Source organism: Parus major, chromosome 12 (genome assembly GCF_001522545.3).
Source record: "Parus major isolate Abel chromosome 12, Parus_major1.1, whole genome shotgun sequence".
Classification (NCBI taxonomy): domain Eukaryota; kingdom Metazoa; phylum Chordata; class Aves; order Passeriformes; family Paridae; genus Parus; species Parus major.
The window spans coordinates 16,724,850-16,740,181 of record NC_031781.1 but is presented as its reverse complement, the minus strand read 5'-3'; the positions used below and the strand labels follow the sequence as shown (position 1 = coordinate 16,740,181).

Genomic DNA, 15,332 nt, shown 5'->3' with positions numbered 1-15,332 from the left:
CCATTTCTTTAAGGTAGTTGGCTTTTTCTTCTGTGCTGTACTTAGTGAAAAGCAAACATAAAGAGATGCTATGCTGCTTTTCCAAGATGTGCTGTACATAGAGGAATTCTGGCCTGGGGAAATGTGTTTTCAATTTTCACTATGAAACATTCCTACTATGTTAAAATTTACTCACTGGTTTTGTCCCAAGAGAGAAAGAAATTGCACTGCATTTATTCTAATGTTCAGTGTAATCTGGTCTTACAGTGACAACAGCACATACTGTAAATGTAAATAGAAAAGGGTGCCTTAAATGAGCAATTAAAAAGAATACATTTATATTGGAACTAACCCTGTGTAGGGTGATGTTAATGTCTTTTGATTGTATTGATTTTAGAAGAGCCCTTGTTCAGGTTACAATCAGAAATTTCTCGGTAGGAAACCCTGCAAACTCAACACCTCTTATTTAAGGGTGATAGGGTATTTATGGTTTTATATTATATGCTCTCTTATGGTGCCTTTCATGGTACATCCATGAAAAAGTATCATGAATAATTTCTAATTAATTGTAGAAACTGGATCCATCTCTCCCACTTCCTTAAGTATGTCAGGCCTGTGTCTGCACCCACTGGTTCAGTGTCAGAATTGCTGCTGACTTCAGTGCAAAGAGATCCCGTTGTAGTTTCAAGCCCTCTTCTACTTCTTCAACTTCCTAAGTATCCTTTTTAAAATAAACAAAAAATACAGAACAGAAATTTGTGTCACAGCTTGAATAGGAATATAAACAGTGTTAACCTTTAAATGTTTGTCTATATTAACTATTTGAAGTGTTTTAACTACCAAAGATTGATGTGGTTCCTTTTACAAGGTAGAGATGAACATACCCTCTGCTAAACGCTCCTTCATCCTTTACAGGTTTTTGAAGAGCTGGCAGCTCTTCAAGTTGCACTGATTTCTACATCTTTAATATATTAAGAGGCAGCCATAAAAATCAAATAAATTTAAAAATAAGTAACACACTATTGGGATTACTTTTTTACAACTTTATCTTGTACTTTCAACTTTAACTTGTATTTATGGATTAAAACTGTGTAGTTAATGAGCATTATTAATTAAACACATTTTCTAAAATCCAAGCGTCCTTCTTCTGTAATTGCTTTCTGAGATGTAATGTTACTGGTCCTGCTTTTTCAAACCTGTGTATTTTACATTAAAACTTACTCTCTTAAAAGCTGTCTGTTTTGTTCTTAGATTAATTTTTTTTTTCAGTGAAAAAGGGTGAAGTACCAGTGGATAACTTGCAGGGATGTACCTGGACAGCCTCCAGACCTGTGTGATGGAGGGCAAAAGTGACTTCAGAGAAGTGAAGGTTAGAACACAGTGAGGAGAAATGTTTTCCACTACTTGATGAGCAAGATTTCTCACTTGAAATATTTCCTTGTCTTTGGAGGAAGTGTAAGTGGAATACTAATGGAGAATTAATCATGCACCTCTCCCTCTGCTTCCTTTTACTTTTGGAAACAAGCCACAGCCTCTTATTTCTTCCCCAGGTTTGTTTTCAGGATGGATGTTTATTCCGGTAGAGTTGGAGCTGCTGGCAGAAGGGGCTGATCTGGTGATGTCACTGGAACTTTCCAGTTTAAGGTATTATTTTACTCATCCAACTGCAGGCAAATATGTTTATGTTGTTGCCTTGTGTGCCTCTTTAATATTAAAGACCTCTCTGCTTCAACATTGGGTAAAGACTTAGAGACAACATTCTAGCTGTAGGGTAGGGTAGCTAGCTACAGGCTGACTATCAAGATCCATATTTCAAATTGTAAATTTTCCATTCTTTTAAGTTCCTAGTTTATAAAATCAGGGATTCTGTTTTTTTTCATATGCCTTAATTCTGACAGTAGTTGTTAGCATTATTTAGAATAAGAGTTGATGGATATCTTTTCAACTAAAATTAATTTATTCTTATGCCACAATCCAAGATTGGGCTTAGATCAAACTGGGCAGTGCAAATTCACAGGAACATGACAAATTGCATATTGAAATTTTGCAACTATTGATTTTAAGACAGTAGAATTTTTGAACTATCCTTTCATCCCTACATCTGTAGGGATGTATTTATACCAAATGATGTTGAACAGTTAATTTTTATACTCTTTTAAATATTCATTATTTTCACCTGGAGATTTGCTTTATTGAACTTGATTAAATGAGCCCCCTAGTACTTCAAAATCTTCTAAATTGTTTAAATGGATATCAGAGAAGTGCCTACAACTTCCTATCAAATTTAATTTCTGCTGGCATTTCAATGTAAAATTAAAACATTTAACTTCCATGGTGACAGACTGCAAAGAAACTCCAGACTAGTTGAATGAAAGAAACCTGCTTCCCTTTTGGGGTGGGAACAAGCCCTGTCTGATCCCTCCCACACTGGAATGGTGCCTTTGGGCACTATCCAGAAAGGCTGAAGCTTTTTCTGTAGCTGGAGCACTTGTCACTTTTATCCAGGCTGTTTTGTGAATTTTGTGGAAACTTCATATCCTTGATGCACCTGGGAAGCCAGGTGAGATGAGGAGAGCTCTGGTTTAGGAGTGTTTGTAGCACTTTGTAAAAGTGCTCACTGCATCCTGCTGGGGAAAGCTTGGATGCTGCTGGTGCTAGGTGGAGGGTGGTGTGGAGCTGAAGGGGCAGTGCCTGCCTCTTGCATGGGCTCAGGCATGGACTGCACAGAGGAAGGAAGGAAGGGGATGCAGCCCAGGGGAGCACAGGGGAGGAGGAGATGCTGGCCACACTGTGGTTGAAGCCACATGGGCAGCTGGAGCCAGGAAGGAGAGCCATGGATTAGTAAGAAGAATGAACAGGTTTTTTAATTCTGAGTGTTACCCTTGTGCTGGTCTGCACCTTCCCAGGGCTGAAGACAGCCACTGGCAGAAGGTGGGAGCCGAGCTCTGATGCTCCCCCCACCTTTATGGCCATCACTAATTGCTCTCTGGGGCTCTCCAGGCTGCAACACAATGGCTGCTGGAGGGATTAGTTGGGAATTTCACTTAACAGGGATGAGAGGATGTCTTCTGGGGCTGGCTAATTAACAGGATTTTACTCTAGTAATTAAATAGCAGTTTGTTGAACACAACTTAGTTGATGAAATCTTTGGAAAACATAACAATTAGCAGGCAAGGAACGGCAGCTTTGCCTCAAAAGACTGTCCCCAACCAGTTGCTGGCACAGTTTTAACCTTTCCTTCCCCAGCAGAGACAGTGTTGACTATTAATTTATTTGGTTTTGCTGCTGTTGTTGGATGCTGCTGCTGTTGGACAGCTTGTTCACCCTCTGCTGTCACAGCAGCTGGTTCCTCTAAGGCTTTATCTCAGCTGAAGGGGCTTGAGATGTGCCACATGTTGCTCTCTCTGGCATTGCCTTCTTAAAAGCTAGTGCTGGGAGACAGGAGTGTTTGCTGCCAGACAAAGGAATATTTTTATTTTTATATTCTTTCTATGGCAGATTAACCAGAGGGGATGAAATTTAAGAGTTGTCTTGAAACGTAAACCTGACAGAGGGAAATTATTGATCGCACAGAGCTTATAGAAGCTTCTCATCTGCACACACACAGAAGGGGAAGGTGCCTTCAGTTGGAAATTGCTCCTGTCTTCATCTCTCTACTTCTCCGTGTCTTGTAATGATTCTTTTAGGACAACGAGGATGAGGAAATTAGATTAGACAAACAGTGGGAGATTCCACAGTTTGCTATTAAAGCCACCTCCAATCTTTGCTACACTTTGACAGCTTTCAATTTCTTAATTTGACAAGGTAATGAACACTGGATTATTTCTGAAGCTGTAGGTACCACAGCGCAGGGGAATGGGGGCTACGCTCTGAACGGGAACTACACGTTCCAGCACCTTCCTCCCACCCAGGGTACAAAATCTCATCCCTGGGAGGGAGGTGTGAGGAGCCAGGGTTGGGAGCTGTGGTGTTAGTGCAGGGCTCTGCAGGATGCTCCCGTGCCAGGGAACAAGTGGACCTGCCTCGGGAGCATGTGTCATCTCCAAGAAGCCGTGCGGCGGCTTCTGACCTCCCCGTGTTTTGCTTGGCTGGGCAGTGCATTGTTTCCTTCCACTCTCCCCGAGGCTGTGCAGACAGTGGAATGGGCTGGCCGAGCCAGCCAAGCTAAATACAGCCGGAGACATCCCGTGGTACCTCCCAGGCACAGCATTCCTGGAGAGGGCGGGTGGGCATCCGCTCACCGGCGCGGCTCTTGAGTCCAGCCTGGTGTCTGCTCCTAGTCAAGGGGCAGGAAAAAGGGCTTTAAATGTGGTGGAGAAGCTGCCAGCTGTTGGGAACAGTGTCAGTGGGAAGTGCAGCAGTTCTGGAGCAGTCCTGGGGAGTTCTGCACAGTGGTGAGGTCAGGAACAGAGTTTTATCTTTTACTGCTCCCTCCCTGAACTGCCTATTGCAGCCCAGTGCCTGTGATGTGCTCGGTCTCATGGAGGAACTGGGAGCATATCCATCAGCACTGAGGCCCCATAAATAAATAAGCACATGGGAGCAGGCTGGAAGTGAAGTAGGTATCATTCATCATATGAGGGGGCCTGGAGTATGTTCAGCTCATAATGTGTAACAGAGTTACGAACAGGCATGGGATGGATCCCCTTCTTTTTGGATCATGATTCTGTGTAATAAACATGCAAGACAATTTGTATAAAATAGTGAGGATTCTTTCCTAGAGAAGTCATTTAAAGCTATATTTGCACATCAGTGAACAACTCAGAGGAATGTTTTGTAGTTACATTTCCATACAAGTGTGCAAAGAGAAAACAACCCAGTCAGTGAGTGATGGATAGTGCAAGTAATCCTGTGCTGTGATGTGCCCTCCCTGGGTGATCATATTCCAGTGGGCCCCACCAGGGAAGCACTCATCCTGGCACCCCTGCCTCCCTGCTGGAGTTGTCACAGTGGAGTGGATCACATTGTAATTCCCATCAAGAGTAGAAGAGATTTTTCCTGCATGTCTTTGGTCAGGAAATAGGGGGTTTGGAATAGGAAAATCCTGTCCCAAATGCATTAGCACTGTTGGCCCTTAGCAACCTTTCAAAATAATATTTACCTGTGAAAGGACAGGATGACTTGCCAGGTTAACTGGGAAATGATCCTTCATTGTGGCACAGGCAGGGTCTGCACAGAAAGCTTGATGGCTTTTTTTTTCACTTTGCAATAATATTGGGGAGACTTTTTTCCATTTTTTTTGTGTTCAGTATTTCCAAGCCAGCTTGTTAGTCACTCCCTACATCTACATCCTGCAGCAGCAGCACCACTCTTCTGGCTTTGTGTCTCGGATCCCCCACGCTCTTGCTGTGACTATCCAAAGTCAGCTGGTGACTTTCCTGGAGTTTGTCCCAGCAGGACAGCTGGGCAGCCCCTCTCCATGTTTTCAGAAGCAATCAGGGCAATGTTTCTCCCTCTGGAGTCTAACTACAAAAGTGATCTGAGCATCTTCATTGCCCTCATCTCCATCCTTCCTGCTTCTTAGAAAAGAAGTTATCTCTGCTGATTGTTCTCCATCCTTGAGCTTCCTTGGAAGGCTGTTAAATTTCTAAAATTTTTAAGTTTTAAGAAATTACCAAAAACTCTCATTTAATCTTTTCAGGGTGTTTTTTTTTTTTGTTTCTTGTTTGCTTTTCTTTTTGCGAGTTCATAAATTTAAGGCCTCAACAGCTCAACGAGAAAACACCTGCAAAGAGCTGAAAGCAAGTGGAGCTCCTGTGAAAGGCTGGCACTGGAGCTGCCATGAGATGGCACTGCGACATCAGGCATGGAACTGAGCCGCTCCATCCCGCCGGGTGTGCGGGGAAGTACCTTTCTGGAGGGAGAAAAAATGCCAAGGAAGAGAAAGGACTTATGTAAGGATAATTCTGCTATTAGTCAGGAGGAGCTGTCATGGAGCTGTGTCTGGACTGGACTTTTCCTGCTTATACGAAGCACATAATGCTGTAGGAATTCATGTATAAACAGTGCAAATAAGAGGGGAGGGTGGTAAAATTAAGAACAGCAGTAAGGAAATAGATTTTCTTTAATTGTTGCTGGAAAATTCTGAAAGTTTGATTTCTGAGGGGTTTCTGAACACAACTGCATGCTAAAAATAGTCATGGTATAACTTTTCTGGACTTTAGTGTTTCTCCATTTCTTTGAGCATACAAAAAGTTTAAAACAAGATGTAGGAACAGGGAGAAACTATCGTGGCTGGGCAGGTTTGCTGCTAGAGTGGGGCTGGCCATGCTGCCCTGGTGTTTCTCCTTAGGGATGGGATCTCTTTCTGGGGCTCTGAACTCCTTGTAGGACATAGGAAAAGCACTTTATGTCCGTAGTGGGGCAAAGCAACATGCTCCTTACAAAGCACCAGGTAACACTGGTGGTGTCAGATGACATCTCTGACACCATAAATTAACACCCTTGAAAAAATATTTTGCCAACCATTCTGATCAAAGCTGGGCAGAAATCATGGGATAGAGCATGCTACAATTCCTAAATAATTGTAATTAGAAATACTACAAAATGGAGAGAGCCTCTATAGGCTGTACGTGGCTTCTCCCCTGTCTTGAGCTAAGTGGAATATCTGCCTTTCCCTCTCTTCTCCTCAGCTAGGAATGAGCTCTTTTGGTGCTCAGACAGGCCCTTGTCCATGCCTGGCTCTTGGAAAGTGAACACAGCTCATCAAGTGCATTTCTGCACTCAGAAAGTAAGAGTGGGCTGCAATCTCCATGGCTTCCCTATGGTGCTGACCATATCAGAGGAATTCTGAAGGGCAAAGCCCATCCAGGAGAACGGGCTCTGGGTGGTGTTTCCCGTTTCCTGCCCCACAGCATGAGGAGGGATTGGTAACTGGGACCAGCAGTGGGATTTTTTCCTTGCTCATATGTTAAACCACTCCAGGGACCTGCATTTTCCTGCACTCCAAAGAGGAAAAGAGCTTTGGTAAGGAGAATTCTGGTATTGGGGCCAGCTTGTCAGCAGAGAAGCTCTTTCAGCTTGCAGAAATCCACCTGAGCTCAGAGACTTCACCACTGCCACTGCTGATTGATTTGTTTTTCCCAGGCACCATGATCTGTGTTATCCCTCGCCATTACATTTAAAAACAAAAAAACGTATTTTCTCGTACTTGACCCACATTTCTCTGAGGTCCCTTTTTTCCTCCCTATTTTTATCTTCAATATCTGTATTTCAGTCCAGAGAAGGAGCGGAGACAGGACACGTCTCCTTCCCGTGCCCCTCCCGAGCCCAGCAGGCAGCCACTCCTCCCGTCCTTGGGGCTGGGTAGTTTTTTTTTTCTCCAAAGGCACAAAACTTAGTTTTTAAGGGTGTTTTTTAAATGAGACTTGGGGGAATAATTACCCTTTATACTACTTCAAAGAAGTCCCCAGCACGATTAGCTGTACCCTCAGAGGACTGTGCCTGTTAGGAAAATACGCTGGCTTAAGCATCCTGTGAGTAATACAGACTTTGAGTGATGGTACTTAGTACAAATGGACCAACGATCACATGCCTGAGTCTCCTAAAGCCATTCAGGAGATTTTTGCACCAATTGCAGCCTATTCATCAAAATAAGATGCCAATAAGTAAAGCATTACAAAGCTTTCAGAGGGGAGTGTGCAGAGTAAAGTAGGGGAATTCTGCCCCCAAATGGATATTCAATCTTATGACAAGGATTGTGTATTAAAAAAACGGGAATGCCTTGGCTCCTGGCCATATTGTGATCCTAAGGATAATGCTTTATCTCCGTTATCTTTCAGCTGCTTTCCTGCCTCTGCCACATGTGGACGTTGAAACGACATTAACATCCAAACCCAATAGTCAACCATTTTTAAGAGAGCATGTTTTTTGCTGGTACTATCGTGAGCTCTTGAGTTCAAGTTTCACAGCTTTTTCTCCATGATTCCAAGGATGCACCAGGTACCCCTCCTATTTTTACTACCTCCCCAAGTAATTTTAGGGGAAAGCCAAGCACCTTGACTGTCTGACCCTAGCACGTGGTGTTTTAAGAGCCAGTTCTCTGCAGAGAAGCCTGCAGGCGCTGGCAGCACCATGTGGCAAATCATGGGGGTAGGATACACCTGTGGGGAGCAATTGGTGCAGGCAAGAGACCTCTGACTTCACAGTCAAGCTGTCTGCATGTACCTGGAAGCACTAATCCAGAAGTTGGCATGAGGATTTTTGGCTGCTGTGGTCATCCCATGGAGGAGCTTAAACTCCTGTGCAAAGGACAGGTGTTGAAGTGCCACCAAAAGGACCTGTCTGACATGGTGAGAGGGCCAGCACCCTTAGGTACCAATGGCAGGGAGGTGTCATGCAGTCCATGGTGGCAAGGATGCCTGAGGGACACCAAAATCAAAGCCCACTAGGCTTTTGAATGGGAGGGCAGGGGTACAGGGAAGGTCTTCCTTGTCCCAGACCATTTCCATCCCAATCAGCCCTGCTGCCTCACCCACACCGATGTGTATGGGTTTGTGATTAAGCCATTACAAATGCAAATGATCCTTCTCAATTACAAAAGCCTGTTCGAACTGGCATCTTTGAAGGAAACTCTGAAAGTGCTCCTGGCACAGCTCTTCTTCAAATATTTGGAAGCTTTGCTAAGTCTCCTGTAACAAAGACAGGCACAACCTCCTGCTCCTCTCCACCGTCCCTCCTGTGGAGCTGAGTGCTCTGCCAGAGTATATCGAGAGAATGTCATTGCTTGAATGGTGACTGTGTGACACAAGGGGTGGCAATGGATGGAGATGCCACCTGGGACAACAGCAAGGCTGTGCTGGCTGCACTGCAGCCATCTCCAGGTACCCTGCTTATGTGTTACTGCTTCAGAGCAGCACCCTGGGGAACACCTTCCTTGCTTCAGTATCTAAGTTTCCCTCCTTATTTTCCCGCTTTGTACTACTGCATTGGCCTGAAATTTTTTTTTTTATTCTCTGCCACAGGCTGTCTCTGCACTGAAGATGCACCAGGGCAGTGAGCTGTGGTCCCCTTGTTGACACTGGCCAGGCACTCCTGCTGAAAGGATGGGGGTGAGCCATTTGGAGAGCCTATGCCCTGGTCAATTGGAGCAGGTGGATGTGAAATGAATGATTAAATAAATGCAGTGGCCATTGCACACCCTCCCTCCAACAGTACAAAGCACAGAAACATCCTATTTCAGATTTGATATCTGCTATCAATTGAGATTGAAGGTATTGATCCAGGCTGATTGCTGGGGATAATCAGTAAGTGGAGGGTAATTGACTGTCATGTCTCTCATTGATTGGGCACCATAGTTCACAGCAGCCAACATTATTTTCAAGCACTTTGCAGCATCTCCTTTAATAAGGAAATACAGACTTTAAGTAACAGTGATTTATGTGCGCTGCCATTTAGAGGGTGGGTGAGGACATTCTTAGCCAACATGTCCTTGCCTTAAACAAACTGAAAGGTGCCACCAGGAGAATGCTGGAGCAGGAAAGCAAGGATTTTGGTTTGCATGTGTGTTGCTGTGAGCCAGCACCGTGCTGTGGGACTATCCCACTCCTCCTCTGCTGCTGCTTGGCTGCAGTAGATACTAACAGAGGGCCTTTGAGGCAGCAAAGGCACTGCACGTGGGCCAGGAGAGTGTGACCTCCTCTCTAGGTTGCTTCAAGTGTTAAAGCAACTAATATTTTATATATTTTATATGTGTTCTACCAGGGCTCATTAGCAACTGATCCAGAAAACTTTCCTGGGAGAAGAATAAATTGGGAAAGTTGCTGCAATCAAATCCACAAAAAGCTCACATAAAATTTTTACATATAATCAGGACGGAAAAGTTACCTCATTTCCTGCCATGCACTTCAAATTACTATAGACAAAGATTATTCAATCCTAATACTTATGGTGAGCATGAAACCTCTTTCTGTACTTACCAGGAACAGGCAGATTAAATATCTTTTCTCCTTGAGGAGAGACTGGGTTAGTAACCTGCAAAGTGGCTGCTGTTGGTTTTTAACAATCTGTACTACCTGACACTTTGGTGCCTCTCATCTGCAAGCTCCTTTGGGTAGGGACTGCTCCCTGTGAACTGAGGTCCAGTGAAATGAATGGAGTTGAGTTGTTCCATGAATTAGTGTACCTAAATATCTTAGTTCCTTGGCTTTGGAGTGGATTCAGGGATGAAGGTCCCAATTTTGACTCCACAAAACCCAGAACTGGTCACATTCTAGTCACGGCTAAAGCAAAGCAGGCTGCAGAGTTACTGTACATGCTGGTTTCCCACCTAAACATTATTTACAGGCAGATTTGGAGGCTTTTTATGTGTTTGTCTCGGATTTCCCAATGTCTGGCAGCCTGTTGGGAGTTGCCAGATGTCCAGAGATGCTGACCTCGCCAGCTAAGCATGCACAAGCTCTTTCACTTCAGGCTCAAAGCAAGCCCAGTGCCTCCAGCACCACACGGTTGGCCACTCACGTGGTGTCTGGCCCTTTGAAGAATGTGGAGGAAGAGCAGGAGATGCCAGGGATTCTGTCTACAGCCTGTCCCAGCAGCACAGCCAGCTTCAGTCACTGTGATGCATCCTGAAGTCTTTGTCCTAGTGGGCAGCACTGTTTGTTCGAGTCATTTGAGATTCAGGAGCAACATAGGGGTGGGAGAACATGCAGGAAGAAGCCTGTGGACTTTGTGAATGTACATAAGGCATGAAGGCAACTCTGACAGATCTGTGTCAGTGTGTAGCCACTGTTCCTTGAGCGCTTGCTCTAAGCCCCAAAGTTGGCTTTTTCCTTACAAATAGGACTTAATGAGCTACCCTTTACCCAGATTTCTCATTGATTTCCTTCCCAGCTTTCAGGTGGTCAAACCCCACCTGAAAGTGAGTTTTGGGCGCTTCTCACCCATCACAGTTGCTGAGTTGAGCTGTTCTTCCCCTTGGGTTTCAGTCTGTTAAGCAGCTCAGCCCAACCTGCTTTTAGTTTGCTTTGTCTTGACTTTTTGGTGCTGCTGGTGAACCGAAACACCCATCTCTTGTGTCGAGGGCAGGGCAGACTGGGGAAGTCACTGAAGCCACTGAAATTTCACAGTGACAGGTGGCAGCCCTGCGGGCATCGCTCATGAGTCAGCCACGCCGCAGGGCAGCGAGGGCGCCTGAGGAGGTTTCTCATCCCACCCAAGTTTCCTTTCCTGGGAAGCAGGGTGACTGTGCTGGGGTGCGTGGGCTGTGTGAGCTCCCAGAGAGTCAAACCCAAACCGAGCTGACAGAATAGCTGTAGCCTCAAGCGCCCCAGCAAAAACCTCCTGTGCTGGAGGCTTAAACTGCTGATTACACAGAGCTGGCTGGCCCTGGGTCACAGTCGAGGTGCTGGCTCAGACCATGGCTAAATGTGCAAGAGAAACAGAAAAAATGCTGTGCTAGATGGGGTCAATGCATCAGTCACTTCAGAGAGAGGTAAAACCTACAAACAGCAGCCATGTGTTGCTTACTCCCCCTCAATTTTTTCTGTTAATCCCAACAATCCTGTACTGGTGGGTTTATGGAAGTGTAAGACTGGGATCCCCTCCGACCCCTCTTAAAATAACTTGTGTGAGAGCTCCACATGTGCTTTTAGTGAGCAACTGCACTATTTCCATTGCATTTGCTGAAGAGGGGATGATGAGAAGGAGGAAGAGGAAGGTTGTGTGAGCCAGCAGTTAATACTGAAGGACAAAAAATTTAAAGGTTTAGCGTCACAGCATTAATTTACACAAAATAAGAAGAATTTCTCCTTATTGAGTGGATATACTGCAGGAATATACAACAGGACAAGCAGGGCAAATGCATGCCACAGTGAAACAAGAGTTAAACAACATCCCTGTGATAGATCATTAAGGATATGGAGTCTAAATGTGTGGCAAAACTACAGCATTGTGCAGATGCTCCTATACCAGCAACTTATTTTACATATTGCAAAGTGTAGAGATAATTCCCAGTAGCAAATGCACACAAAACCCAACCTATTCCATACTGAATGCAAATTTGGATTGTTGGACAAGGTGAATTTGGAGGGGTGAGTGGGACTGAGTTGAGCTGCTTCTGCCTGGGATTACAGCTGCCTTCAGCTGGAAATGGAACTTGTCTCCCTGCAACCTCCCCACTTCAGACCAGCCATGTGTACAGCAGGGATGGATCAACAAGGAGTGAGAAGGGTTAAATAAACAACAGAGCCAGGACTAAATAGGTAAATGCTGAGGAATTCTCTTTTTTAACATGTATATATATTGAGAAAAAAATTAAGGCAACATTCCTCCCGCTAATTAGTGTTTCCTCGGCACTGTGCAAACTACAGCTGTAGGAAGAATTCAGGAAAAGTAATCAGCAGCACAATTAAGCAATCTGCCATAATGACAGAACACAACTTTAGGGATAGAATAATCAGAAACATATATATTTCTCCTTCTTGATTTTCATTTCCCACCCAATGATTTGCCTTTGCAGGGTGTATATAAAGCAGTGCCTGATAGAAATGCCCATATTTCTCTGCTACAGCTTCCAGACCTTGCTGCAGTGAGGATGCCCATGTTAATTCCTGCCAATCACTGACAACTAATGTTATTCTTACTGTTATTTTTGAAAACCTAATGTTTGATCTGCTTTAATCCTAATTTTGCCACCCTGTCTCATATAAACTCCCTTCACTCCTTTAAATTAGAGACTCTAGCTCCTTTAAGTGGAAGATATCCAGACAAGAAATCCTGGAGCCGAGGTCCCTTTTTTTCCTGCCAGCCATCCACCCAAGGAAGCAGAGCAGGGAGATGCTTCACACTGTGTTTGTGCAACCTCCAGCTCTGCTCAGGAGAGGAAAACGCCTACACCTGTGAGCAGACAGTGAGGGGAATGGGCCTGACCCGCTCCATCTGCACAAGCTGTTTTCCCAGAGCTCCCTCAGGCTATAGGAACCGACAAAGAAGGTAGGCTCCTCTCCAAGGAGGTGGTTTGGAAGGGAGAAGGGAAACATGACCCTTGAGAAGGGGCTCCCATGCATTTCAGCTCTCTGCCAGTCGTGGACCAAGGCTGGTTGGAATGAAGCCACAGGAGAGAGTGAAGCTCGTGTGTTGCTGTGGGAAGGTAGGTGTTCTCCTTGGGCTCTGCTCGGGGTGTTTACTGGCTACTGGGAGGGGGCTCTCAGAAAAACAGGAAGAGAAGCAGTTTTGGTGGAGTCAGGAGTGATCTATGTGCTCTGCTAGGTCACAGTCATTAACACTGGGACACGGTGAGTTTTGTGGTGGTATTTCCCAGGAGCTGCTGAAATTATTGGACAAGGCCACCAGCCTTTCCCTGGGAGGTGGCAGCACTGCAGTGATGTTGCAGGATCCTTCCAGGATGGTGGAGCAGGTGGGATTGCTCCTGAAGGCGTCTGGATGGAGCTCTCAACTGTGCTTTGTTCAGCTGGGGTGTGTTGGTGCCCTGTTATCCTCGCACAATCATGGACTTCCTCCTGCTCATTCCCAGATGGAGCTTTTCCTTATTATTCCCCTGTATGGAAAGAGTTGGCTGGTCCTGGAGGTTCTTAGAAGTGGCTCAAGTTTGTAGCTTCTGGTGTAAGAGAAGGCCTTAGGTGTTTTGCATTTACATGTGGCTGGTAAAAACTTAGCTTCCATCAGAAATAAACTAGGAACTGTAAATGTTGTATTGAGGAATCTTTATAAATGCAGTTCTCTGGTTTGCATCCTATATAACCTAATAAAACGACAACTATGAAGTTACATATTTTGACAATTAAATTTTCATAATGGGATAAGTGCAGCTTGCAGCCTGGAACTTTGATAACCTGAAAAACTTTTATTTTTGTCTTAGGGGATAAGCTTGACATAAAAACTTAAAGAAACACCCTAACACTGAGGAGCCCAAGACCTCCTCATGTGCAGGAAGATGTGAGTTCCACCTGCTTCAGGCACTAATGAAAAATCTTAATGCCACTTAAATAATTTTCTGGTATTTGTCTTAGTATGGCAAAAGAATAAATTCTCTTGGGGGCCAGATTCTTCTGTCACTAAAGCTGATGAAAAGTCACATTACCATGACCTGTTCCAGAGCTTTTGGATCAGAACTGGTGCTATTCTGTGAGCTCCCTTTTCATCTGGGACACTGGCCTGCAAACAAACAGACACACAGAGCTGTTCCTCCTCTTCCTGTGTGCCCCTGTTAGTGGAAATCATTGGGAACACCAAGTCCAGGGAGCAGAGATGTGTCTATAAAACTCGTTCACAAAATCCTAAACCATGAAGGAATGCTGGGTTAATTTTTCATCTGAGTATCAGCTGAAAGTAATGTAAACCCCAAATTAATGCAGACAATGCCTAGTCAGGTCTGCAGGCCCTCTGTATTTTTGAATTCTTTTCTACTAAAACTCAATAAAAACATGGGGGTGGAAGGTGCTGCTGGGAATTTGCTTTTTGTTCTGCTTAAGTGCTGTATTTCTCAGCAGTCTTCAAGTTGCTCAGCATGAAGATATTGTTACATTAGAACTACTGTGGGTTTAACACAATTCAGAATTTGCAGGCAAATGGATATATTGTGTTGGGGCTTATCCACAAAGGACTGTGAAACTACAAATTACAACCCAGCTGCATTCTCTTATCTGGATTTTTTCCCCCTCATGTGCCTGTGACTCCTCCCCTGCTCACAAGCAGAAGGTGTAAGGAGAAACCCAAACGAGAAAAAGAGACATAGGCCTGAAGTCAGAAGGGGCCCTGACACTGGAGATCCTGCCCTTGTCTGTGGGTGCTTTCCATTAGCAGAGGATGTGGTGCCTCTGGATCTAGTGTTTTAGTGATTGCCTGAGAACTTTGTTTCTGTAATTCTCCCTAGAAAACTGTGGCAGATGTGGCAATAGTCAGCACATCCACAGAATGCTTCTCTGACAAGGAAGAAGAAGGGGGCAACTCTTTTTGGATTGTTAAATAAGCCAAACATAGGATCCACCCATGTTAGGTTCTGAGCTGTTCTTGGTCCTCATTCTTCCTTTCTGAAGGGAATTAAAAACCCCCAGTAAGTCCCTATGGGAGAAGTAGGAGATATTTACACTTAGAGTAGTTTGAGACAAGGCTTTAGCAGCTGTTGCTAGTCCTGGGCAGGTTTTGCTAACCTTGTCCCAGTTACAGAGCCAAGGCCAGGTGTTGTACCAGAGCCCTGTGCCACAAGCATGGACAGCAGTGGAACAAGCAAGTGTGTCTGGGTAGAGGTGCTGCACCACAGAGAGGCAAGACAAGTTCTTGGCTTTCATTCTTCAAAGCAAAGGGCCATATTAGCTGATTTGAGTGATACTCTGCACACCTGCTAGCCAGTAATAGGCTGAAAACTCAATGACCCCACCATAATGTTGTTATGTTTA

General features: G+C 44.7%; 1 long non-coding RNA gene across 2 annotated transcripts; it reads left to right on the top strand.

Moving 5' to 3' along the window:
* Window positions 1-1,427: 1,427 nt before the first annotated feature.
* Window positions 1,428-15,059, top strand: LOC107210184. 2 transcript variants are annotated; one of them, XR_004499201.1, is made up of 4 exons: window positions 1,428-1,623; window positions 7,761-7,920; window positions 8,943-12,909; window positions 12,989-15,059. It is a non-coding gene; the product is annotated as an uncharacterized LOC107210184 (long non-coding RNA). The 2 variants fall into 2 exon arrangements; XR_001523881.1 differs by having other exon boundaries at window positions 8,943-15,059.
* The last annotated feature ends 273 nt before the right edge of the window (window positions 15,060-15,332 follow it).